This window comes from Triturus cristatus, chromosome 11, assembly GCF_964204655.1.
Source record: "Triturus cristatus chromosome 11, aTriCri1.1, whole genome shotgun sequence".
In the NCBI taxonomy this organism is placed as follows: Eukaryota; Metazoa; Chordata; class Amphibia; order Caudata; family Salamandridae; genus Triturus; species Triturus cristatus.
Genome location: NC_140594.1, coordinates 635,468,217 through 635,494,007, shown reverse-complemented (window position 1 = coordinate 635,494,007; position 25,791 = coordinate 635,468,217). Strand labels below are relative to the sequence as shown.

Genomic DNA, 25,791 nt, shown 5'->3' with positions numbered 1-25,791 from the left:
GAATCCATAATGTCCCCACTTTTATCAACCGTTCTTAAGGAAAATGCCCTAATTCTGTAGAGAGTTTACCAAAGGTAAAAACGTGGCAAACCCTTATTAAAATGATATCTCTAGCAAGGGGAACCACGTGTGTTCCGACAACGCAAGCTCTAAGATGCTTGTCTTAACTGCGCATATGCCGTAACCACGCATATGCGTGGTTAAGGCAGTGCATGGTCTAGCTGCTGGAAGACGGAAGGAGGGAGACACTGTGGTGAGGTATGTGGGGCTGTTTTTTTTGTTTTTAGGGCTAGGAGGGTAGGTTTTAGGACAGTGGAAGGGGTTGAGGTCATTTTTAGGGACAGTGCAGGTGGGTTGCGGGGGACCAGGGTAGCGTAAGTTAGGGTGCAGGGTTTAAGCCTTAGGGCAGTGGGAGGGGAATGGGTAGTTAGGTTAGTTTTTAGGGCGGGGGGAGTCAGGGTAGGTTTTAGGGCAGTGGAAGGGGTTGAGGGGGCAAGAAGGTCAGGGGTGAAGGGGTGGTGGGTGGTCAGAGGAGGCTGGGTAATGGCGACCTGAGCCACACATACCTCTTTACCAATCATGCATATACCATGAAATTCTGTGGTACAGGCATGCATGGTAAAGGAATGCATGGCTAAGATGCATTCGTGGTTGGGCTGTGTGGTAGAGGCAAGTGTGGTAAAACAATTTGTGCTTCTATCATACAACCCCAGAAAAGATTTGAAGAGCTGTGATAGATGTATCTAAATCTGCATGTTGTATCCGCACGTCTAGTACTTTGAATCATGCCTGCTAATTTTGGAAAAATGATGCCTTAACTCAGGGCCAGCTTTACCGTTGGTGGCGACACTCTTTTTGAACGCCCTCCCAATTACCTCTTTCTGTACGAATTCCGTTACTATAAGCCTCCAACAGTGCCCCTCATCTGTCTGTAGTCCCTCCCTCCCATACATTTAATTTGTATTATAGCACTACTCGTGCCAGAATAGGACGTTATAGCACTTTACATCACACAGACATTACACAGAGACAATAAATCGTGTATAAATCAGTCTATAGGAAATGTTACATACAACAATGAGGACTACAAGGTGTAGGAATCACATATCATCCATACAAATATTCAGAATATTTTAAGAGTGATTGGTCTCGAGAAGCACAAATTTAAGTTGTAAAATGTAACACAGTGATTGGAGTTGGCTTTACTAATAAGATTTTTTTCCTACCACAACAACCCCATTTTAGCATCATTAGGATAATGAAAGACTGGGGGGGAAAACTTAACTTTTAACTTTTACCTTACAGTTTGCAATGCAACTCTTTGATGACAGTTCACAGGTCACTTTACTATATTAGAATCATGACTTATGAACTGCAAGGAACAAAAGTATCTCTCTGACAAAAGCAGTAATTCACTAAACTAGCTACATAAAATACAGTGCTGTGAACTGCATGGTAAACGCTCTTTGCAGCAGGCATATTAACCCTCTGCGCTACTTTGCGAGTCAAAAGTGCCACTAGACAGAACTCCGATCTCTCTCCAGCAGCAACACTAATTAACAGAATTATCTTGACATTTTTATTGTTGCCTGATAGACAAACAAAGAAACTCTGCAGCAGGTGCTTTTAAATCCATAAGTTATTTTATAACACAGTAAAACAACTACCCCACCCACCTTCAAGCTCAGTGCCAGGTGTGGCTGCACAGGTCACCCTTCCCCAAATCTGGCCTTGCCTAAACTCTGTTTAAATTAGGGTACATGAATCATGAAAATGTCTGTCCTAAATCCATTTTCACTCTTGCAGATAACTACATTTCATACTTTAATTCAGTCAGCCTCTCAAACGCTTTCACTTGTCACACCTACCTTGACAGTTCTACAAGACTCAGGGCCTGATTACGAATTTAGCGGTCTGTCTGCGAGAAGACCACAGCCATGGCGATTTTCCGGCTGCCGTATTACGAGTGAACCGCGGGGCCTGCGTTGTGTCTGCAGCGATCTTGTGGTGGTGGTGAATGTATTTGCATATCTATTGATGCATGTGTGTACATTTCCACAGCATATGTGTTGAATGCACACATATGCATGATAGATATAGAAAAATACCACCTTCCCATTGCCTGAGTCCTACTCATATGTGGGCAGTCCTGTCAATAGGTATATGGTACCAAAAGCACTTACCTGTGCATTGCCGCAGACCGGGTCGTATTCCTTGGGGTGAAGATGCTGCTGTGTAGGGGGGACCTGGAGTAAGGGATCCATGTCGTAATCTGCTGGGAAGAACTGAAAAGGGGTGTGTATACACCCCAAAGCCTTCGTTTCTGCCGACCTTTAGATGGCAGTCTGACTGCCGTGGTCGGCTCATGGGGAAAACAACTCGTAATACGGACACCGGTGTAGCTCTTTTGTACCGCCCTATGGAGGCTGCCTTCCCCCTACAGCGTCCCTGGCAGTGGGCGGTGTGCTCGCAGTGCCGGTGGTCCAGCCACTGTCTTTGGATAGGCAATACTCTCAATTCGCAATACAGCGGTCGGACCATGACCAAAGGTATGGCGGTCCACGGAACAGCGAACTCGTAAAAGGCCCTCAGTGTAAGCAGACCATATGATAGCCTATCCCTTTCAGTGAGTTAAACTAGTCTTTATGTCATAAAAAGGATTTCACCACTGAATTCTTAAATATGTCTTGAAGTGACTTGGCCTTCTACTTCCAAACCTAGATAAAAACCGTAGGATTTACAGCTAGAACGAATTCTGTATTTTCAAAGGTGTGTGTCTACAACAGTGGCAAGGAGCAAAGGCATTCTTTGTTCGTTGGTGTGCGCTACAAGCTCAATGGCGTTCTGCCTATTGGACTCATATGTAAAGTCTGTGTTCCTTCTTTCTTCTGTACCTGGATGCCACAGTTTAAATGTGCCTCGGCCAAAGCCTTCCCAGGTATTACCAAATCTGATCAGAATGGTCATTAGTCTACAGAAACTTTGTTCAAATCTATGCTGCCTGAAAGGTTCTCAACAAGACCTATCCTTATTACCTCACATTTCCCTGTTATTCTTAGAAGAATATCTCTCCTTCAGCTTCCCCAGATGTGATGCTTTTCTTCTGTGAAGCAAATAATGTGATCTAAGTGACCAGTAATGGAAGACATTAAATATTTATAGTGATATGAGTAAAACATTTATCCTAATTCTGGCAGTGCTGCTGAATTAGAATAAAGCATATTTTGTGAAGGTCTGTTTGAATGTTGCATGAATCGCTCAATTAATGTGTGTTGTTAAAATAGGAAAATTCCAGGGAAATATTTACTGCCAGATATTTAATGGAGCTAGATATGGTCTGTCTAGCGTCTCCTTTTTTTAAGTTCATCAAGATATTCAGAACTACAGATTTTCTATGATTAACTTTAAAGTTAGATACCACTTGTAAATTAATACATTTCCTTTTGTGTTGTTCAAGGGGTTTGCCGGGCTCTACCAAACTTGCCAGAGTGTTCTCTTAAGGATATTCTAGTTTATGCTTATTGTATCTTATATGCTGAGTCGAGGCCTGAGTTGCCAAGTGCCTTGTGTCCCTTTCAAGGATGAGAACATATGACAGGAAGTTATTTGTCCAAATGCTTGCCCTAGGATTTGAGTTAATAGCAAATATCCAGGTTCCAAAGCTACAACCTAGGCCCACCGTCTCCAGGACCCACCTGACATAGCCCCAAATGACTCAATCAGATGCCATGTCGGCATCAACTATTAGAGTGAAAGCTGTGTAATGCCTTTTTCTGTTTATCATTCAAGTGTCAATACTTTATAACAATATTTGGCACCTGCCTATCTTGAATATAGCCAGTCTTATCAACATCAACGGGGATGGGCATACACAGATCATGGCTTGAGGCAAACAGTTTGGATAAAAGTTATGCATCCATAGAGTTAGGTTTATTGGGTGTTTAGGAGTCCTCCTCGATCACATAATTATTGAGTGTATTTTCAAGCCAGCAACATTAGAGTTGGATTTCATAAAATCAGTTTCATCACTCATCCACTGACAGCAGAACATGAATTTAAGCAATGGTCCCTGGAGCTCATTAGTATGTTATGTTAAATCCATGTATGTAGTGCTCAAACACTACTCAGGCAACCAAGTTCTTGAGCTTATCATTCATAGTCCAGGTGTTCCAGACTGTGGTGGGAACAGGCATACCTCGTGGAGAGTCAGGGGCTAGTTTGCATTTGGAGATCCAAGAGCAGTATGGTCCACATGACTTTGGCATGGTAGTGGAAGGTATCAGTCGCCTAGTGTAATGAATAATCGAGGGTTGGTATGCAACTTACCATAGTAGACTGGGGTGGAAATTACGGGAGTTATTTAGAGTGAATTGGAGCAGGAGCTCCCCCATCGTTTGGTGAAGCTGCCACTTCACGTAGCTCACAGTTTCCACACCTGGTGGGTTAAAATGCTTGCAAAAGTCTCAGTCACTGCCAATCGCTCTGGGCCCCACCTAATACAAATCATACTTGGTCTCGCTATAATAGAAGCAGCCTAGCCCAAACCAAGCATACAAGTCCTCTCTGAACAGGAACACAAGCAACTCCCACACCAATTCCAGCCTCGTTGGGCCTCATCCGTTAGGTGCAGCTTGAGGTCTGCGGCACAGTGAGCACAGGATCAACAACTGGGCATATTGATGGTACCTATTGTGTCACACTGAGGAAAACACAAGGGTGATGGGTGGACGGATGAAATCTCAGCCATTGGCAAACACTATTGGGGGCATTCTGCAGACTATTGGTTTTAGTCCAACATGCAACTTCAGATGGCAGAGAAAATAAACAGTGGCATCAACACACCGGCTGAAAGCTCCCTGCACATTAGAGCCTTTATTGAGTTCCTTTTCAGAAATAGACCTCCCCTTTGGGGGTTTGCTTCTGAAAAAAGAAAATGAATAACAGTTGTGCTGTTAAAACATGGCACCACCCAGTATTCAGTTCTGCCTAATGTGTATCCACTGCTAATGTACTTCCAGGGAATAGACAAGGGCCTCTGCTGACCCATTAGTCCTACCTAACATTAAATGACCCCGCAGCTTTTCCAGGTATTGCTGTGACTTACTGTAGATAGGTTAGTGCAAGATGGTCAGAATGTTGAGTTCATCAAGGACTTGATTTGTAAGTGCAATTTGCTCAGTACGCAGGTGGCAATTTCTCCTCTCTGGTTCTGCCATTTCCCTAGCCATATGGCACAACAGTTTTGAGATTAGCTTTTTACACTGCCATGCAAAGATAGGGTATAATTACTTTGGGAATCCGAATAAATCCATTCAATGGGGTAGAGCAAGGAACACGTGAAAAAATGTATGTTGTGGTTGTTTGCCTCTCTGAAACTAGAAATCAAATGTCTGTGTAAAATATATGCGAAATTGATGTAAACTATGTTATGAAAAATGTATGAATCTAATAAATCAAATTGATAAATCAATCAAATCTTTATGTGAAATTGACGTTTGCATATTAAAACATTCTTATATTCTTCTAGATGGCTGGCGTATTTGTTCTCAATCTGAATGTAGTAAAATCTATTTCCGATATGGAACATTTGTTGGCCCACAGTCAAGGTTTTTCACTGTGCACCTGAGGAAAAGTATTCATCTTGCCAATGCATCACTGTGACAGAAGGAAATAAAATGTTGACGTAACTGACAAAATGTGTGAAAGGTAGACAGTTCAGTTCCAAGGTGTGACTCACCCATGACCGAACACAAGTACCAGTACTGTGGTCTCCTCCAAAACCTGCACTCTCCGACAAAGCAGTGGATTTGTTTCATTTGCTTTGGTCCTGTGGCTGGACCAAATAAAACAGCGCACATATGGGTCATTTCAAGGTGGCACATCTAGCAGTGCCAGACAACCAGACAGGACAGCTCCTCTTGCACCGCAGTTACGTGGATCCTTGATAGAGCACTGTTCCTTGCACTCCCTGACCTAACATCCGCTACTATGCCTCTGAACTAAAGATTGGCCCTACCTCCAGACCTTGTCCCAGCCCTCACGGACACAGGACACAATCTTCCCACAGAACGCAGTACATGCACGGGATTCTCCCCCGCTGGTAATAATCTTCCTTCCCTCCGCACGCCCCACTGGTATCTCCTCCGGCGGGCAACCATCCTTACTGCTGCAAGATCGTGATTTCACGTTGCTTTACCACTATACAGGACCGACTGCTCCTAGCCTTAATACTGTAACTGCAACAAATGATGGACGGAATCCTTATTACAGCAACTTCCCAGGCATTTTCTTTATTGCTCAGTCCTGATGATGAGCCCGTAATCCAAATTGCGATCGAAACGTCGTCGACAATTGCATCTTAACTCTATACTATAAACTATGTAATTTGTGGAGTACAAGATGTTTTCTGTAATTGTAACTTGAGCTCATTTTCATCTTCACCGTTCAAGTCACTTTTAAGTCACTTGCCTGGGTAAGGAAATTGGCTGATTTCTCAAAAACCCCTTCACATTCTGCTCACTTATTTGTTGTTTGTTATTTATTCTTTCGCCTTAATTATATGTTTATTAAAATTGCAACCTGTCTAATCGGACACAAACAGACCTAAACTTGATTGTAATTTTGTCGCTACCTATGTTGACTCACCTGGTAAGGGACCGCTGTCTCTTGATAATAGACAACCAAAACTGGGCACGGCAAAAGTCTGTTATAAGCTAGATTCCTCTATCTACACCTAGCCATTTCTTATTCCAAACATTGCAATTTATCCCTCAATGGTCTGTGTTTGTCTCTTATGGAGTAATGTGTTCAGTTACGGAGGTTGCCTTTTCAGTTACTGGAAGAGATTTGTGGGAGGGAAGAGTGTTGTTTGTACTTCCTTCCTCCATTTTCAGGGTTACCACAATCTGCATTCATCGGGTTACAGCTTTCAGAGGTCAGGGCCTTCTTGAAAGAGTTGCTAGCTTCCTCCTCTTATAGGTTTATTTTGGCTAGTCCTGTTCTTTTACTGGCCATGCTATGTATTGAGGAAGTGTCTTGTATGGCATTATGAACCCTTGGGTGTTGAAGTAACCAGTCCATACTAAATTATGCCCTCTGTAGGACCCTCATACCTCTGGAAGCCAGTGTTTTAGTCAGTCAAAATACCTGCACTCAACTGACTTTCAACCATCAAAGAGTGCATCATAAAAACATTTAAAACATGAAATAAAAAGGTAATACAGGGGGACGTGGCCTAGCAAGCCATGATGGTGGACGTGTGCTAGGCGAGCTCCGCTCAGCCTTAGCAATTACCCTTTATTTATCCTGTTTCTCCGGTCATAATTGGAGATTTGACCACATCCTGTGCATGGAGCAGGAGAAGGGCTGCCCTTTGAGCCCCGAATCATGCCTGGATTGCAGCTTGGAGTGCTGGTGCGGTGGCAGCCCGGATTGCGACCTGCACGCAGTGGAGCTGAGGCGGGGCCTTGCAGAAGCATACTGCGGTCGAGGGGATTGGGCGTGGTGGGACTTAGGCTTCCTGTGACGTGTGGGGACACCGGTAGAGTGCCTGGTTGGGAAACTCACTATGAAGGGGACTCGGTGAAGCAGCAGCCAACTGGAACTGGTCCCCTGCACCCGGTAAGCGGACCTTCCCCCTCGCCCCTCCCCCCTCGCACTGCGGCCTTGTTGTTGGCGGTCGCATCCGGCTGCAGGAGGAGCCATGGGGGCTTGTGGGGGGCTCCCTGATTCCGGGCCGGCACAGTGCCTCCGGCCTCATTTGGGATTAATATCCAGCACCCGGTAGGCCACCTCATTGTTCCTCCCCTTCCCCTTGCATTGCGATCTCGCATCGGTGGCCATATCGGGTCGCACAAGCCACCAGGGGAGAGTATTGCACTGCGGGCCTGTGGGGACATTTATGGACCCGGTCTGCTGCGGTGAGCAGAGGAGATCTGTAGCAGGCACCCAAAGGGGTGACGCAGTGTGTGTGGGCCCCCTCCCGGATTCCAACTAGGGGGCAATGGGAGCAGCAGCACCAGAAGGTGCGGGGTACCCCGGGAGACACTATTACAGGCACTGGCAGGGCGTGGTGCCGCACAGCGGCGTGCGATTGCCCTTGGGTGCCTGGTCACCGGCTTTGGGTTCCTCGCCTCCTCCCATTGATTGGTGGTCCCACGTTCGGCGGCCAGGTCGGTTCGTGCAGGCCACGAGTACGTGCTCCCATGACCTGTCGTGTGGACTTGGGAGGCCCGGGCCTGCATGGTGGAACCCCGTGGGCTATACGAACTGCGGAGTGCTTTGAACCCCTTGTGTTCGCCATACCTCGCATAATAGAGTGACTGCCTTCGTGTTGGGGGTTCTGGAGGGTCCGGACTTTGGGACTCGGCCCCTTTGACATCGCCAGCCGTCTATACTGGGAAATGGCAATACAAACTGGTAGAGCGCTGCAGCGGCTGGAGTCGGAGGGCCCGAAGCATCGTGTGAGTCGGGGGCCTGACTCTGTTTGTCTGCTGAAATGGTCGTGCAAGAGACGGTGAGGTGGGGCACCCACTAGGGGGGGACGCGCATGCCTGCGGAGGTGGCCGGGTTAGTGCCTGGTGCGGCTTGTTGGTGGGTGGTCCCCGTCCGGCCCGAACACCCTTAGCTGGTGGAGTCAGAGTGGACTGATTTAAATATTTGAGTGAGCCTCCTCACTATCTTGAATTTGGAAGCCTGCATTACCCTGTCGGAATTGCACTGTGAACTGCAGTGGGATGGTCCTGGGAGCTGGGAGGATCGGAGGCCAGCATGACAAAGGATAAAACAGGGGGGGTCTCTGCCAAACAAAGCACATTGGACAAGTTCACTGGCACTGGGGCCTCCACGACTGAGCCTGGAGGAGCACATGGGGACATGCTGGATAATGCCGCACTCATGGCGGCCATCACACAATCCAGGCACACCCTGGACGCTAAAATCGGGGTGGTTGGTTTTGATGTCATGCTGCTTCGACAGGATTTGCGCAATACAGTGGGGCACATTACGGAGGCCGAGACCAGGATTTCTGGAGTGGAAGATGTGGTCACCACCCTGCAAAAAAAGGTTGCTTCATTGGAAACCGCCCAACGTGGTCTGGCGACACGAGTGGAGGATACTGAATGCAGGGCCATGTATAACAACCTCCGCTTTGTTGGATTTCCGGAGGGCTGCGAAGGGGGAGACATGGAGCGGTTCCTCACTCAGTGGCTGGAAGCTGGCTCGCCTCGGAGTCCCTATCTCTGTGTTTTGTGGTGGAGCGTGCTCATAGAGCCCTGATGCAGAAGCTGCCGCCGGGGGCCTGGCCGAGGCCGGTCATATCTAAGTTACTAAACTACCATGACCGGGACATCATCCTGAAGCAGGCCAGGGACAAGGAACCATTGCTATACGATAATGCCTGTATCCTGGTGTTTCCTGATTACACAAGGATGGTCCAACAGCGGAGACAATCGTTTCTGGCAGCCAAGGCTCATCTTCTGTATCTCAAACTTCCATATGCCCTGCTGTACCCGGCCAGACTGCGGGTGGTCTATCAATCCCACACCCATTTCTTTGACTCGCCGGAGGAGGTCCTCCAATGGACAGACGAGACAGGAAAGGTACGTCCCCACATGCCTCCCAGACGGGAATCAGACTCCTCATCCAGTGAGATGGCCCGGAGGCTGCCCAAGCCAAGGCTCAGGGGGAATAGACTCTCTAGGTCCGGACGTCGATCTCAGTCATGTAGTGACTCTTCCAGGGCAGGGTCGGCCCCTCAGCAGCATGCTTCGGCCTCTTAGACACGGTAGGGACCCCGGTCCTAAGAGATCTGGACGCATTTGTTTTAGACCGAAGAAGCACGAATGAGGGCCAGTACCTCTGCCAGACTTTGCCTGACAGAGAGAGAGCCTGCTGACAATGGGCTGTAAGCTGGGGATCGATTGGTGGGGGTGGGCCGGGTACTCCTGATGGGGTCCACAGGCCACACCCACCGCAACAGATACTTCAGCAGTTTTGAGGTATAGGGTGGGGGGCAGTTGTGTTGTTGTTGTTCTCTGAATGCACTATTTTATACTGGTCCAAAGCCGCCACGTGCACACCAGATGAGTATCTATGCACCTGTCATTCCCACTAGGATCTCCAATGGCGGCCCCAGCAGATAGACAGCAGGTTCACCCTGGTACCCTTCGGATAGTAAACTGGAACGTCAGGGGGGCGTTAGACAAAATCAAACGTGGGGCTATACTCCAGCAGGCTAAATGGGCTCAAGCTGACGTTCTCATGTTATATGGGGACGAAGGCATTGTGCCTACAACGCTATGTATACATCCAAGTGCTCCACTCTGGGTTCATAAGGCGGTCCCGAGGGGTGGCAATCCTAATCCACCGCAGGGTTCCCTACAGGCATGTTCAAACGTGGGCTGACACCCAGGGGAGATATCTGTTTCTTCATGGCACTGTCTGTGGGGAGCGGGTGGTGCTGGGATGCGTATATGCTCCTCCGCAGCTCTCCTGGGGCTTGGTGGAGCGACATGACTTTGTGGGCAGATATGCCGGAAGGCTTGTCTATGGTTGGGGGGACTGGAATGATGTAATGGAAGTGGCCAGAGATAGATGGAGACGGGGGGACTCCCAGATGTTCATCAGTCCACTAAACTACACTCCCTGGAGTAGTGTAGTCCTAATAGTACCCTGTCATGCAGGACCTACGCTGTTTACGGATAACATATACTGTGGGTCTGGTGGTAGACTGACTCTGTACACCCCCACCGCATATGTCAGCCTATGGTTTGCATTAGCTAGCTCGCAGTGCCTACTAGAATCTCCTGTTATCGGAGAGATTAGTTTTTGGCAACCTCAGAACACAATAACCTCATACTCGTGGAAACAAAATATTACTTTTCACCTAGTCACTCGTGCTTGTCTGTTTTGCTCTCAGAGAGACATAGAAGAAACAGAATAAGAATTTATTGTAACGTTGTTCTTCTTTTTTTTTTTTGTTTAAGAAGTTTTATTGAATTTTCAGAGAAAAAGAAAAAGAAAAAACAAATGATACAATAAAACAATTATTACAATATAGCGCCATAAGAAATATTATATAAACGAAGTTGGTTTATAATGATTAGGTCAACAAAAGGAAAAAAGGATCAATAATAGGGTAAATTGAGGAAAATGGCACTGGAGAATGGGATAGTAGGGAAAGAAGGGAAGAAGAGAGGAAAGACCAAAGAGGTGAGGGGGGAAGAGAAGAGAGAAAGCCAGAGAGAGAAGAGAATAAAAAGAAGAAGAATTACCGCAAGGGAGGGTGCGAGGAGAGATAAACAGTAAAAGGAAGCCAAAGAAGATCAGTCTTGATTTTTTGGGAGACAGAAGAGGAGGAAACGGAAGCAATCCTATGTTCGTCACAAATAAAATTCCACCAAGTAATTGACGACAGTTTAGAATTATCTTTCCATGCAGACAGGATCACTTTAAAAGCTAATGCAATAAAAAGGTCAAATAACCTAGAACTAGGTAAAACAGTTTCCATATCAGGAGCTAAGGAACCTAAAAAGATATTTACAAAAGATAAGGTTGCATTAAAGTTGAAAACTGACATGCATACATTCCAAATTGAAATCCAAAAAGATAGAACAGATGCACATTCATATAACTGATGGACTAATGTACCAGTTTCGGTAGAGCAGGACCAGCAAAGGGGAGAGGATGTGGGGGAAAACTTACAAATAGTAACAGGAGTAATAATGGCTCTATGATACAGAAAAAACAGAGATTGGGTTATCCTGGCTGCAGCCGAAACTTTAAATAATTTCGACCATAGTTTGTCCCAACTTTCAATAGGAAGAGAAAAGGATAGGTCCGTTTCCCATGCACTTTCAATGGTGGTTTTAGAACGAACATTAGCATTAGATAACAATAACTTATAAACAGTGGCAGCTTTGAGTTTATGCGCCGGGAATAGAGGATACAATGGTGAAGAGGGTGTTAAAGAAGGTGGGACTGATGGGAGAGAGTAGGTAGCCAATTGGGTTTGTATAGCATTAGAGATAATAAGGTATTCCTTGTAGAAGGAGTCAGGTAGCTGATATCGTGTTTGTAATTCCTGGAAGGAGATGATAGAGAACCCATTCAAAAACTGATGGACAAAAATGATCTCCTTTTCCTTCCAGTATTTGTAATAGAAAGATCTACCTTTGTATTTGAGAAATTTGTTATACCACAGGGTAGAGGTTAAAAAACATTGGATAGGGGATAGGTCCTTAAGAAATGTATTGCACAGCAATTCACGGGAGTATTTTAGTACAGGGTTTTTAGACAAAAAGGTGCAGTTGGACATAAATGTAACATGCTGAAACTGAAACTCTTTTAGAAGCGATCGCTCAAAGATAATCCAACGAGGTATAGGCGTATCCCCAAAATCGAAGGCCAATGAGAAAGATTGTTTAATCAAAAAAGCAGAGTGGTATATTTTAAAATTAGGGAAACGCACTCCCCCCTCTTCCTTGGGGCAAATAAGTTTGTTTAAGGCTATGCGGGAGCGTTTATTGTTCCATAAAAATTTAATACATAAAGAGTTTAGTTGGGAGAAAAACGTGTTAGGGATTTTGACAGGGAGCATAGAAACCGTATAAAGAATATGAGGAGTGACCATCATCTTAATAGTATCTAGTCGACCCCACCATGACAAAAATAAGGGGGACCACACAAGGAGAAGGGATTTCAACTTATTCATTAGTGCGTTAAAGGTGAATTTAATAGTGTCCGCAATATTGGAGGCAAACCAAATGCCAAGGTATTTAATTTTGGAGGGACACCATGCAAAGGCTGTATCCGCAAACATGAATTGATAACAAATCGAATTTAAAGGAAGAACCTCCGTTTTGGTTAGATTGAGTTTGTACCCAGAAATGGAAGAGTAAAGATGGACTTCTTCTAAAAAGGGGGGAAGGGATTCACTGGGATTGGACATGTATACCAATATATCATCCGCGTAGGCAGATATTTTAGTTTCAACAGAAGCAGAGACAAAACCTTTAATTTTGGGATTGGTTCGAATACGCTCAAGGAAGGGTTCCAAACACAGGATAAAAAGTAATGGGGAGAGAGGACAACCTTGCCTGGTGCCTCTGGATAGGGGAAAAAATTGAGAGAATTGGTTATTAACAAAAATACTTGCCCTCGGACATGAGTATAACAATTTGATAAAGGAAATAAAATTAGGGCCAAAACCAAACCATTGTAGAGTATGAAACATATACTGCCAATTTATACGATCAAATGCTTTTTCAGCGTCCAGAGACAAAGCAGCCAAAGGATCTTTATAATTTTTACCATGGGACAGGATATTCATGAACATTCTAGCATTATCGGAAGCCAATCTACCTTTGACAAAACCCACCTGGTCCGTCTTGATCAAAAGGGGTATGATAGAATCAAGTCGAGATGCAATAATCTTAGCGAAGATCTTGCAGTCGTAATTGATAAGGGAGATTGGGCGAAAATTTTTACATAAAGAATGGTCCTTGTCAGGCTTAGGGATAATGACGATCAGGGCATCCATAAAGGAGCCTGATGCTTTCGCATCAGCAATGAAGGAATTAAACAGCTGCAATAATTTAGGGGCAAACAAAGATTTGAAAGTACAATAAAACTCCACCGGTAATCCGTCCGGGCCGGGGGCTTTTGATTTCTTTAAAGCTTGAAGGGCGGTAATAATCTCTTGAAGGGTAATATCCGCCTCTAAGGCAGAAAACTCAGCATTCAGAGATGGGGGAGCAGGAAGACCAGAAAAAAACTTATCAAGATTATAAGAGGAGGGGAATGTATCATCTGAGTAAAGAGATCGGTAGTAGTCATGAAAGACCGCTGCAATTTCTTCATCAGAGGACACCAGATTATTGGTGGATTCATCCAAGATAGGACCAATGGTCTTACGTTCAGAGCGAATTTTTAAATAATTCGCTAGCATTTTACCTGCTTTATTTTGCCCTCCGTGAAATTTAGACTTAATTCTAAGTAAAACATTGCAGGCATCAACAGTGGCAATTTTGTTAAGGTTGGTTTTGGCTGTAATTAAATTCCTAAGTGAATCAGCATTTTTGGAGGAAAAATAGTTATGCTCTAATTTTTTCAACTGTTGTAATTGGTCTTTATACTTTTTCACATTGGCCTTTTTCTTCCGGGACACAAAAGAAATAGTAAAAGCACGGAGCGCCGCTTTAAAAGCATCCCAGTTGTTAGAAGTGGAAGTGTCTGATGGGTTGTTAAAGGTGAAAAATTCATTAATAAAGGAGGTGACTTCTTTAATATAAGTTGTATCAGAAAGTAGGTGAGTGTTAAACTTCCAGCGATTGTATTTGGTGGAGGTGAGTGAAAGGTCGAACATAGCATAGACAGGGGCATGATCAGAGATAAAGATAGAGCCAATTTCAGATTTTTGGATACAAGGAAGAAGGGATTTGCTAACCAAGATATAATCAATTCTGGATCGGGTTTGGTGTACATTCGAAAAGAACGTATATTCCAACAAATCAGGGTTACAGGTTCTCCAGACATCATACATTGGGCGAGAGGCAATGGCCGATTGAAAGGATTTATGGGTCTTATCCGGTTGAAATTTGTACTTGGATAAGCGATCCGAGAAAGGATCCAACCATTGATTAAAATCGCCTGCTACAATAATATTGGGACAATCAGCTGTGGAAAGGAGAATTTTGATATCATTCCAAAATTTTGGATCTGGTTTCACAGGGCCATAAATGTTTAGCAAGATTAACGTTTTATTGTGTACAACAACCTTGGCCATTACCCATCGACCTGCGTCATCATTTTGAGAGGAAATAATTTGCACAGATAAAGTTTTGTGAAACAATATGGCAACCCCCCCCTTCCTGTCAACAGCAGGGGAAAAAACAACTTGGCCTACCCATTGCCTTTTTAATTTCAGTGACTCGACGTCATTGCAGTGAGTTTCTTGAAGAAAGGAAATTTGGGAATTAAGTTTAGATAAATGAGAAATTACCTTTTGTCTTTTAACAGGATTTCCAAGACCACGGACGTTCCACGTAACAAAATTACACATACGCGAGGGTCAGGGGAATGTGATACACATGGTGTGGAAATACTTCGGAGACACAACGACACTGGAAGACAAAATGCGCATAAGGGTTACACAAGGGAACAACAAAACATAAAACCACCTTATTAAGAAGAATCAACAAGCCTTTGACAATGTCATACATAAAAAGAAGTCCAAAAGCACCATAATCATGAAGAAATGAAGGGAAAAGAGCGAAGAGGAAACATGGAAAAACTCGAAAGAAGAAGAGAGTGACGCACCGACCAGAGGGAGACTGAAATAGGAAAGAGCGCGAAAGAGCAGGTGAGGGAAAGAAGGTGAGCAGAGGAAAAAAGGATAGGAAAGCAGAGAAGGAAAACAGGTCAAGGAAAAGAGTCCAGACCTGAAAGACATCAATAGAAAAGTAAAATTGGAGCGTGATGAGACCGGAGAGAAGACAGCGGTGTAATTCACATGGGTACAATTGGAAGCAGGACATAACATAGGTAATCATATAGCGGAAGCGAGATATGAGAAGGGGAAGAAAGAATTTGAACAGGAATAAGCAGTAACAAAGAGGAAGAAACGTGATTAACAAACGTACAATAAGCAATAAGCACTAAAGCATATGGAAAGCTATGTATAAGAGGAATCTAAGGTAACCAGAAAAAAGCTGTTAATAGCTGTTAAGAGCACTACACTGAAGCAGCAAAAAAGAAGAAGCGCTCAATGGTTTGTGTCCATATTCCGAGAGGAGATGTTATTGAGAAACAGTTTCAGTTTTCCCGGGTCATCAAAGGATCTCGTCTGGCCGTCGTGGGTGATCTTGCAGATGGAGGGATGGAGTATGCCATACTGGACGTTCAAGAGCCTCATTTGTGGACGCAATGCAAGAAATTCTTTGCGACGAGCATTGGTCGCATTGGAGACATCTTGTGAGATAAAGATATTGTGTCCAGACCACGATAGGTGACGTTTGAGTTTAGCTGCTTTAAGAACAGTCATGAGTTCTGTGAACTCCAGAAACAGCATGATAATACCACGAGGTTTGGTGGAATTCGGTTGAAGGCGACCTAAGCGGTGAGCTCTCTGTATATTCAAAGGTGTAGATGACTGAAGGCCCAAGAGGTCATGAAGGAATTTTCGAAGGAAAAGCAACATATCTGGACCTTCAATATTCTCTGGCAAGCCAAAAAGACGGAGGTTATTCCTTCGATTACGATTCTCCAAGTCCTCAGTATGGAGCTTCAATTTGTGAATCTCTTGTTCCAATAACGGAATTTTTATGGCAACATCTTGAACGTCACTGACGCGTTGTTCTAACTCAGTCACCCTACCTTCCATGACAATCCATCGGTCCTCAATTTGTTGCAATTTTTCGTTTGTGGCGGCCATAAAGGGCTGAAGACCACGCACTTCCTCTAGTATGTTATCCAAAACTGGGCTTTGCGATGAAAGAATAGGCGAGGGCGGGTCATTCTTCAGCCTTTTAGGCTTTGCGCCAGAAGAAGACGGTTTATTTGGAGGATGGGAATCATTAGACATCTTGGCAATTTGACGAGATGCTTTTTTGGCGGGAAAAAGTACACGGAGTTCTCTCATACGCTGTAAGGTTTGACAAAGATGTTCATAAAGCCACTAGAGCATCACCTTAGAACAAAAAGAGAAAGATACACAAAGCTGCAATGCATCCAGCCTGTGGCTCTGAAGATACCGGAACATAGGGGTTAATCACGGCTCCTCAGAAGATAGACAAAATTATGAGACCTTCTCCGGGGAGAGAAACGATATAGAACAAGCATGGCCAGGGGCTACTGGCGACTGTTGAACTTGGAACAGACTCCCTCTCAAAGAGAAATGAAGCAGAAAAGCATCAAAGCATGACTGGAACCAGGAAATGCGTGCGCGGTGTTTCAGGAATAGAATGCCGGCGCCTCGATACAAAATGGCCGCCGTCGGGCATTACCTCAGGAAATCAAACCGCCACGTTTCCGAGGGATAGGAGTGGAAAAAACAGCCAACGAGGAGCAATTCAGAATCACGCCATGTTCCGCTGGTAAGTTCTTCTGGAGACAGTGCCCGTAGCTCGCTGGGAAGCCTTCCACACAGCTACATAGCACCGCGTCCGAGCGGAGCTAACGGAGATCCGCCATCTTCCCTCGGCGTCCAAGCCACGCCCCCCCCGTAACGTTGTTCTTCTCATGTAAAATAATTGTGCAGTACCTAGCTTGTGAGTAGGTGCAAAAAAGCCTAATCCTAAGAGCCTAATAGCCTAATCGTCTAAGAGTCTAATAGACAAGAATCCGACTAGTATTTAGTCAAACCCCCATACCTGAAAGTGTGGGACTACCTCCTGGACTTGAGCTGGATACCCCGCAAGGGATAATCAGACCACTGTCAGCTGGAGCGATGGCATGCCGGAGCCGCAGCGTCTCTGGTCAGTGTGTCGGCCTCGAAGTCTCGGGTCCCTCCTGCTTACTGATAGCGAAAGGTGCTGTATTTATACAGTCTAGGTACGTGTGTTACCCATTGTTCAGTATGAGGATGACATCGGGGATTAAGCCTTTGTACGTAGATAGTAGAGTTGAGGTATGCCCCCTAGAGAGTGTTCTAATAAATTATATATATGTGCTAAGGATGACGTCTTAGCAATATCGATCAGGCAGAGCTCACCCTCGTCATAAAACTAGGTGAAAGGTTTAGTACTTTAAAGGTATCAGTCCTTATAAGGCGTTCAGTCCCTATAAAGCATTCTGTCCTTATTTGGAGTTATATCCTTATAAGGCTCGTTAATATGAAATGAAGGGGAGATGATGTAGGGAAAGAGTATGATGATCTCTAAACCTATGTCAGGGTACCGATATGAAATATAACACCCACTCCACCTTATACTTAACAATAATAATACACATTTAGAGATACACATCCATAATGGTTTCAGTGTTTAAACATTGTCAAGAGGTTATTTAAAATCTTTCTAAAAACGCTTTAAAATCTTTTAAAAACAGTTTAAAAATGAGGAAATAAATGTTCTTTGGTAAAGTTTGACTTTTTGTTGTAAAGTTCCGCAAATCGCAGTGTTAAATAAGTTCGATCACACAAGTTGAACTACTGTAAGCGTACTAAGAAGGCCATGCCATTTGAAAGTGTCAATTTGAAAAAGCTATTTTGAAAAGAAAGGGAAGGAAAAGTTCCATATTCGTTCCCAGCACACGGTGAGCCAGATTCAGATTAGAAGTCCTGGCTGGGAAACATAACATTATCGCTGCCTGCTACAGCAGGTGACAAACACTGCAATACCTCAAATAGCACTTCAAGTGTGCACAGATGAAACTCCTTGCTGCCAACAGCTGTTGTGGTGTGCCGGTGCTGAACTCGATAACTCGGTGCCAATGCTGGAGCTGAAATTCAATTCAGTCGTAAAAGGCACCTGCGGTTCCTCAAGGAAGGCATGCGTCAATATGGGAATATGCTGGGAACAGAGTCGTGCATGGGACCACAGGGGCTCCAGCCTGGAGTCTAAGTCCACTGGCATCTCCGTGTCAGGTGTCAGACAGACGTTTAACTCGCATTCTCCTTCCCCAGAACAGGCATAGGAATACAGGTACAATTCAGTCAGTAAAGACTGGTCTGAAGGACAAGAACCAAGAAGCACTCAGTTCTCGTAGGCGAGGTGAACCCAGATGTTGTACCATGCGCTCACGTCAATATCTCGCCACGAGTGATTTTGCAATCTCACTGGCGGATGGTCCCTCCATTGCGTAGCAGGTAGACGATAATCAGGATTCCAGCTACAGCGAGCAGGATCAGAGGTAGACCCCCGAAAATGCTTCCAAACACGGAGTGCATGAAGTTAGGAATAACTCCGAGGATTATCTGGAAAGTGCTAAGGAAGCCGGACCCTATGGTCTTAAATAGGTGTATAATGCCACTCGTATCAGACATGTTAAAGATACGACCCACCATTTCTGCAAAGTGTAGGGGGTAGTTGGTGTGGATTAGTGCCTGTATCTCTGTCGAAGTCCTTGCTATTTGGAGCTCAAAGGTTTCTCGAGCGGAGGTTAACGGCACGGTTTATTGTAAAAGCATGGCTTTCATTCTGCTCAAAGCATCAAACTGTATCAACAAAACATTCAGTGAAGGCCAAATTGGTGCATCCCTGACGGTATTTGTCAGAGGAAACAATACTTGCATACAGCAAGTAACCCTGGTGTTCACGGTGACCAGATATGCGATGCCCGGGAGCACCCCACAGCAACCTTGATCGCTCAGCATTAAGTAACTCCCATTCGAAAGTAACTCGAACACTGGTGTTATCACGGCAGCTGGAGTTCCTTCCATGTGGCAAGATAGATTTGCAATTGAACCACTACAAGCTCCGTGCAAAATAATATCTTGGCACATGAGTGAACCACTTAAAGCGTTCCTGCAGTTTGTACCACTAAGAAACACTTCTCAATCCCACTCCGAGTTCGGAATTTATATGGTAAATCCCAGGATTTCTTAATGTATTCTATACCCAGTTGTTCATATTTGCCTGCCTGCCTTTGCTCAAGGCAATAGAGAAACTGAAAGGTTGTGACCTGGAGAGTGATTTGGCCGTGTAGTAGCCCTTCTGTTGATGATAGTTCAGCTACTGTGAACTATGACTTGTCCAGTTTTTCAATTTACAGCATTCTATATCTAGCTCCCCTTTGTGCCATTTCTATCCGTGTATCAGTTAGATTGTATTCTGAAAACAGAGATGCACTGTTTATGCAACGCCAAGGCACAATTCCTGCACGCAAAGATTGCAGCATCTAGCTTAATAACATAATGGAACGTAACTGAGATTGGCCGTGTTGTAATATGGCTAAATCCTGTTCCAGTATGTCAATAGCAGAAGATACAATGTTGCCCAATGAATATATTTTGGAGATTAAAGTTGTTAACCCATTATCTACCACAGCAAAAGCTTTTTCTAAGTTGATTCGGTTTATTTCCCGTATTCTCTCTGCGGCTTCTTGTTGGGAAATCTTCAAGATTTCATTATAGGCAGCATAAATGCCTGCATATATGAAACGTTTTTGACGTTGTTTCCTAGGTCCTAGTAAGAAGTCCCTGAGAGCCATTTCTTGTGACAGTAAAGATAAGCGTTGTTTCACTTCTGCAAGTGTTGAGGTTTCTAGCCAATCTAGACACAACTTCCCAACACTATGGGATGTCACTACCCCTGGATGTTCTCTCTGTACATAACGTGGGTCTGGCCTATGCATGTTGAGTCCCTCGGTGATGTGTAGGAACCGTTTATGACATGTGTTTGTGTCTAAGGGCCAAACCACCAACTCCTTCCAATTTGGGTCTGATCTATTGTACTTTAGTATGTCATCAACTGTTGCCCCTTTATTCGTTGAAGAATTCTGCCACCCATGTGATGGTCTAGTTAACCTTGGAGTGTTCAGGTCCTTTATCTTGGCTATTCCAAGACAGGATGTCTGTTGCACAGTCTCATTTTAAAAGATTATCTGCTGTTGAATGAGGCATGCTCTAAATAGGGCCTCTGTACCCTGGACTTGCCAGTCTCTTCAACCCAAGACTGATTTTGTGTCAATTTCATCTTTCCATAGGTTGAAACCCTGTTCAGACATCTGGGCCAAAAAGGAAGCAGAATAAATCCGTTTGGTGTTCATTAACATAATTTTCAGTACTGATCTTGGTACAACCTTATAGTAAAATGAGGCTGGATCTTTGGTGTTAAATCCTGAAAAGTATGCAAATTTCTGTGCAAACACTTGTGAACTAGTTTTTGGTGGTGTTGGGCAATGTTCCCACTGATGGTACTCAAGTACATACCTAGGTGAGATGGATTTGTGCAGAAAATGATGACCAAAGTGTTGGTAACAGTACAATTTGTCATCGTCTGAAGAACCTTCTAACATTTTATTATTAGAAAATGCAGCTGTTTTCTCTAAATCAGACAACATGTTATTAACTACTTCAGTGTCCCAATCATCAGATAATGTACTGGAGGTAATGATATCACTCAGTGATATTTTAAATACATGACTAATTTTTAAAAGTTCGGTTGGTCCGATATGTTGAAATCATACTACACCATCAGGTATAGGAACTGCCGTGATGTTCACTGATGACAAGTCTCTTTGTTCTCGATGTGATGATGGATGTAGCTTCAGTAGAATGTTGACCTTTTGAGCTGTGGAACTTTGTTGAAGAAAGTGTCCATTTATAAGCATACTAAAAGTCAGTACTGTGCATGCCCAGAAAAGAAAAAACATTATCCCAGATATTGCCCACAGTTCAACCCATGGTGATACCAGGTATGTCTTTTGAAGAAAGAGAATAAAGTTCTTTGCTTGTTGCTTCAACAGTGTTTTGGCTGGCGTCGTTTCCGTCTCACTTGGATCCTCAGAAAACGTATCAAAGTGAATGAAATAGCCAGAAGCTGTTCGTCAATTGTTGGAATTGCATCAGGATTGGTTGAAATATTATTTTCCTCTTGCTTAGGCAAGTTCATGTAGACGCCCGTATTTGGTCGAATTGCAACTTGTGAATTAATTTGATTTTCAGTTTGATTTTTAATGTTTGGTTCAAGTGGAACAAGTTCCATAGCATTGTTGCATATTCCTTCATTCCTTACAGGTGGCTCTTCAAACATGATGAGTCTTTCTGTTTGAACTTCTTGGATTGTAGCTAGAGGAGGGCATCTGCTACAGCGGAGTCCACTATGCCTACTGTTTAGTATCAGGCACATAGTGTGGTTTGATTAAGTCAATTGAGACAAATCTTTTCTCCTTTTTTCTGGCAAGAGGGGGGAGCAGCACAATTCTTGTTCATATTACAGGAATGCTTGTGTTTGTAAATTTGGATCAAATCTGTAGTCAACATCTGTTGCAGTAAGAGAATTAGCCCATTGTATCCATCTCAGATGTAGCACTTTCGCATTTGGGATACTGGCCTTTGTAACAGCTTCTAATGCCGGTACCGGAGTTACGACAATAATGCGTTTCTCCTGAGCCTGTGTTCTTTCTCTTGCTACCGCAGTCTGAACAGCTGTCAGTATTTTTCCTGTTGAAGTGAAACGCATTTCTGCATTTGTGTACAGGTGTAATTTATATGCGATTGGTACTGTTTCTCCCTCATTAAACGTCAAATAAGTGTACCCGCATCGACCCGCAATTATTCGGATCACTAAGTGGCGTATGTTTATGCGTGTCTGTAAGTGTTTTGAAGTAATCATGTCTTCCTGGAGTAAACAAAATTTTTTAGTATGTTCTTGTGTTCAATCCCTGGCTGAAAGTCATAGAAAGGTTATACCCTTTGTGCATAATCTAAAATGTATGTCCTGCCAAAATTTAGGAATCCAAGTATTGATTGTAGTTTTTTTAATTATTTTGCAGCCTGTAGCACCGCACACTTTTCTAAAAAGTTAGCTGCCAGACTTTTGCCTTCACTTGACAACTCATATCCCAAGAATAGGATGTTGAGGTAGCCTATTTTCGACTTTTTAAAGTTGAATTTGTAGCCTTCTGTGGTAAATCCCACAATAATGGTGCTTACCCTGATCAAGTCTGATAAATGTCATCGACATATGACAACGCTTCTTCATCAACTTTTTGAAGTAACTCTGTTACTCTTGCTAAAAATACACCCGGGCTGTTTTTATACCCTTGGGCGTGTGGACAGAGTTGTAGCTGGGACCCTAAGGCACTGAATGCGGTTAAATATCTGTTTTCAGGCGCTATATTTTGATAAAAAAATCCACTTGAGGTATCAAGGTTGGTTTTGTATTTTTTGCACACAATGTTATTCATTAATGCGCCACTATGTGCATTTTGGGCAGAAAATGTCTTTGTGCATGAGTTTAAATGTCTGTAATCTAAAACTAGACGATCAGTGTTGTCAGGTTTAGAGACGGGAAACAAAGGATTGTTCATTGGAGAGGTACATTTTTCAATGACCTCTTGGTATTCAAGTTGATCTAAGATCTCCCTAACCTGTTTTTTAGCTTCTTGCTTTATTGGATATTGTCTCAGAGCACTAGGTGAAGTTTTTAACGGATCACAGGGTAGGTTGAGTTCTCATCCCACCCAACATGATTTTTGTACAGTGCTGGAGCTTGAGCTACCGCCCACTCCTGCGCATATTTATGTTTAGGGTGAACGGGAACATAGTTGAAAAATGCAGGAAAAACTATACTTTCTCCCCTGGGGCACTCAATTACGAATGCCAGCGGTGAATCTTGTTCTGCTAACAGGATGTCCTAACCTTTTACTTTCCTGGGCTTGTCCCCCTCCATCCGGAGTGTTATTTCATATAACTTATGTGGGACGCTCACCCTGGTGTCTGGTGTTTCCACAGGGCTGTAATCATTCAACTCCGATTTCACCAGAAGTTCCTTCAGGTTCAGGCAAGCTATTGTTAATTCTGCCGCACTGTCTAGCATCTTCAGAGCCCATTCCCCGTTCAGGAGTTGCGTCCTCAGAATGCTGGGCATGTCTGATTTTCAGACCTGCAACTTTCTTTTTCTTAAATTGAGGTTTTTGATTTTGCTTCTCTTCTTTTTTAGAAGTAAAGTCTTGAGCGCACTGCTTGTCTCTGGACTGTGTGCGCTCCTCTCTTTTTTCTGACCGTCCTTCTCTTTCGGAGCTTTTCTTCGAGCCCTGAAAGGAACGAGAGGAACGTGTATCAGTATCCTGATACCTGTCAGGTTTCTATATATTATCCCTATTCCTAAGGTTATACCTCTTTTCAGAGTGCTCCTGTTGAGGAGATCTACCTCGGGACTGAGATCTCTTTTCTTGAGAGTATTCTTTTTTATTATCCCACTTCTTTTTAGAAGAAGAATTGTCCTTCTCAGGACTGCCCTATAGTTGAGGTTTTAAAGCTCTTCCACCCAAACTATCACTGCCTAATTCTGCATATGCAGTATCTATTATTTTTGGTAGTTCATTCTCATGTTCTAACGGAGAGAACTCCCGTATGCGTTGGCAGATTGCCACTGATGCTGCTTCCCCTTTAATGTTAGCTAGTATTATGGCTGATACCTGGTCACAGTTATTTAATAACTTCATCCCTAGGTTTAGGGCAGGTTCTGCTCCATAGCTTCATATCGCCCTATCTCTTTGCTGAACGTAGAGGCAAAATTTTTTGCCAAGGCTTTGGCAAATCATATTACTACTCTGGTACATCCCGATCAGGCTGGCTTTATGCCCCAAAGAGCAACACGTCACAATGTTCGCAGAGCGCATGTTGCTATTGCAGCTCATCAGGGGTTGAGTAAACAAGCAGCGTTGCTTCTGGCTAACATGGATTGGGCATTCGATTCTCTTATCTGGGTATATCTATTTGCGCTTCTGCGTCGCCTGAATATTGGCCCACGATCCCTGTCCAATCTGACCTTGCTTTACAGTGACTTAACCGCTTCAGTGCGCATTGCTGGGTCTATTTCCTCGACATTTTCCATCGGGCGGGGCACCAGGCAGGGCTGCCCCCTGTCACCATACTTGTTTGCGTTGGCTATGGAACCTCTGGCTACTTGGGTGCGAATGGATGCGCAGGTGACCGGCTTTGAGGGCTGTCGGACCGTATTGCGCTGTACACCGCAGACGTGCTATTCTTTCTTACCGATGTCAATAGGACGGGACCGAGGCTGCTCTGCATTATGCAAATCTTCGGGGAACCGTCTAGATTATATATGGACCCCCAAAAGTCCACTTTATTGGTCCTGGGAGATGCTGCTGTCCTGAGATCCTGGGCTTCGGTGGTTCAGGTGGCCACGGGGAGTGTAAAATATCTGCGGGTATTCTTGTCAGACTTGCCTAGCGTGTCTTGAGCCAGAAATCTAGCTCCAGTATGGGCACGCGTGCGGGAGGATCTTACGACCTGATCCCATATGCCTGTGTCCAGTTATGGTAGATTGGCCATTTTTAAGATGGTCTCACTCCCCCGTTTACTATATCACTTGCAAAATCACCCGTATCTGATTCCTCCCAAATGGTTCTGGCAGGTTAATGCGGCCTTGGGGCAGTTTTTGTGCGCAGGTAGGGTAGCCGGAGTTGCGCTACGACGTGTTTCCGGTCTACATATTGCGGGGGGCTGGCAAAGCCCGATATTCAATCGTACTACATGGCCTCGCACCTGCTTGTGTTAAATGAGTCGTGGTACGGGGATAGGGCAGACCCAGTTTATGCAGTTGAGCGGCGGTGTATGGGGGATCTTACCTTGCATACTATACTGTATTCAGCACCGCTGCACAACTCCTTTCCGGCAGTTACGAGGGTCATATTTCAGGTTTGGAAGCAGGCTCTTCAGAGGATGGGGTGGTGGAATAGGTTGACGAGGGAGACTCCCCTTTGGAGCAATGGGTGATTGCCACAGTTGGCTACTCTGTTTGGGTTTCGTGGCTGGGACAGTATTGGCATTTCTACCCTGTGAGATGTAATGCAGGCCGATCCTGAAGTCCTTTCAGTAGTTCCACCGGGACTTTCAAATGCCAAAGACCCAATTTTATAGATATCTTCAGTTCCGGCATGCCATCTCCCCTAGCTTGGAGTGGCTAGAATCACTTGCTGAGTTTAGCCCCATCGAGGCGAAGGTATTTATGGGAGATCTCCAGGACCATAATATATCTAAAATCTATCAATCCCTAGTTACACATATCTCCTCTACACTACAAAAGCTCAGAGAGGCCTGAGAGAGTGATGTAGGCCCACTGGAGGGGGAGCACTGGATGGAGGCATTGGCCTCCCCGCGGG

At 44.5% G+C, this 25,791-nt stretch overlaps 1 protein-coding gene across 2 annotated transcripts in view; it reads left to right on the top strand.

Moving 5' to 3' along the window:
• LOC146785217 (putative E3 ubiquitin-protein ligase ariadne-2) overlaps nt 1–25,791 on the top strand; it is a 188,698-nt gene that overhangs the window by 150,445 nt on the left and 12,462 nt on the right. The gene's annotated exons all lie outside the window — the stretch shown is intronic.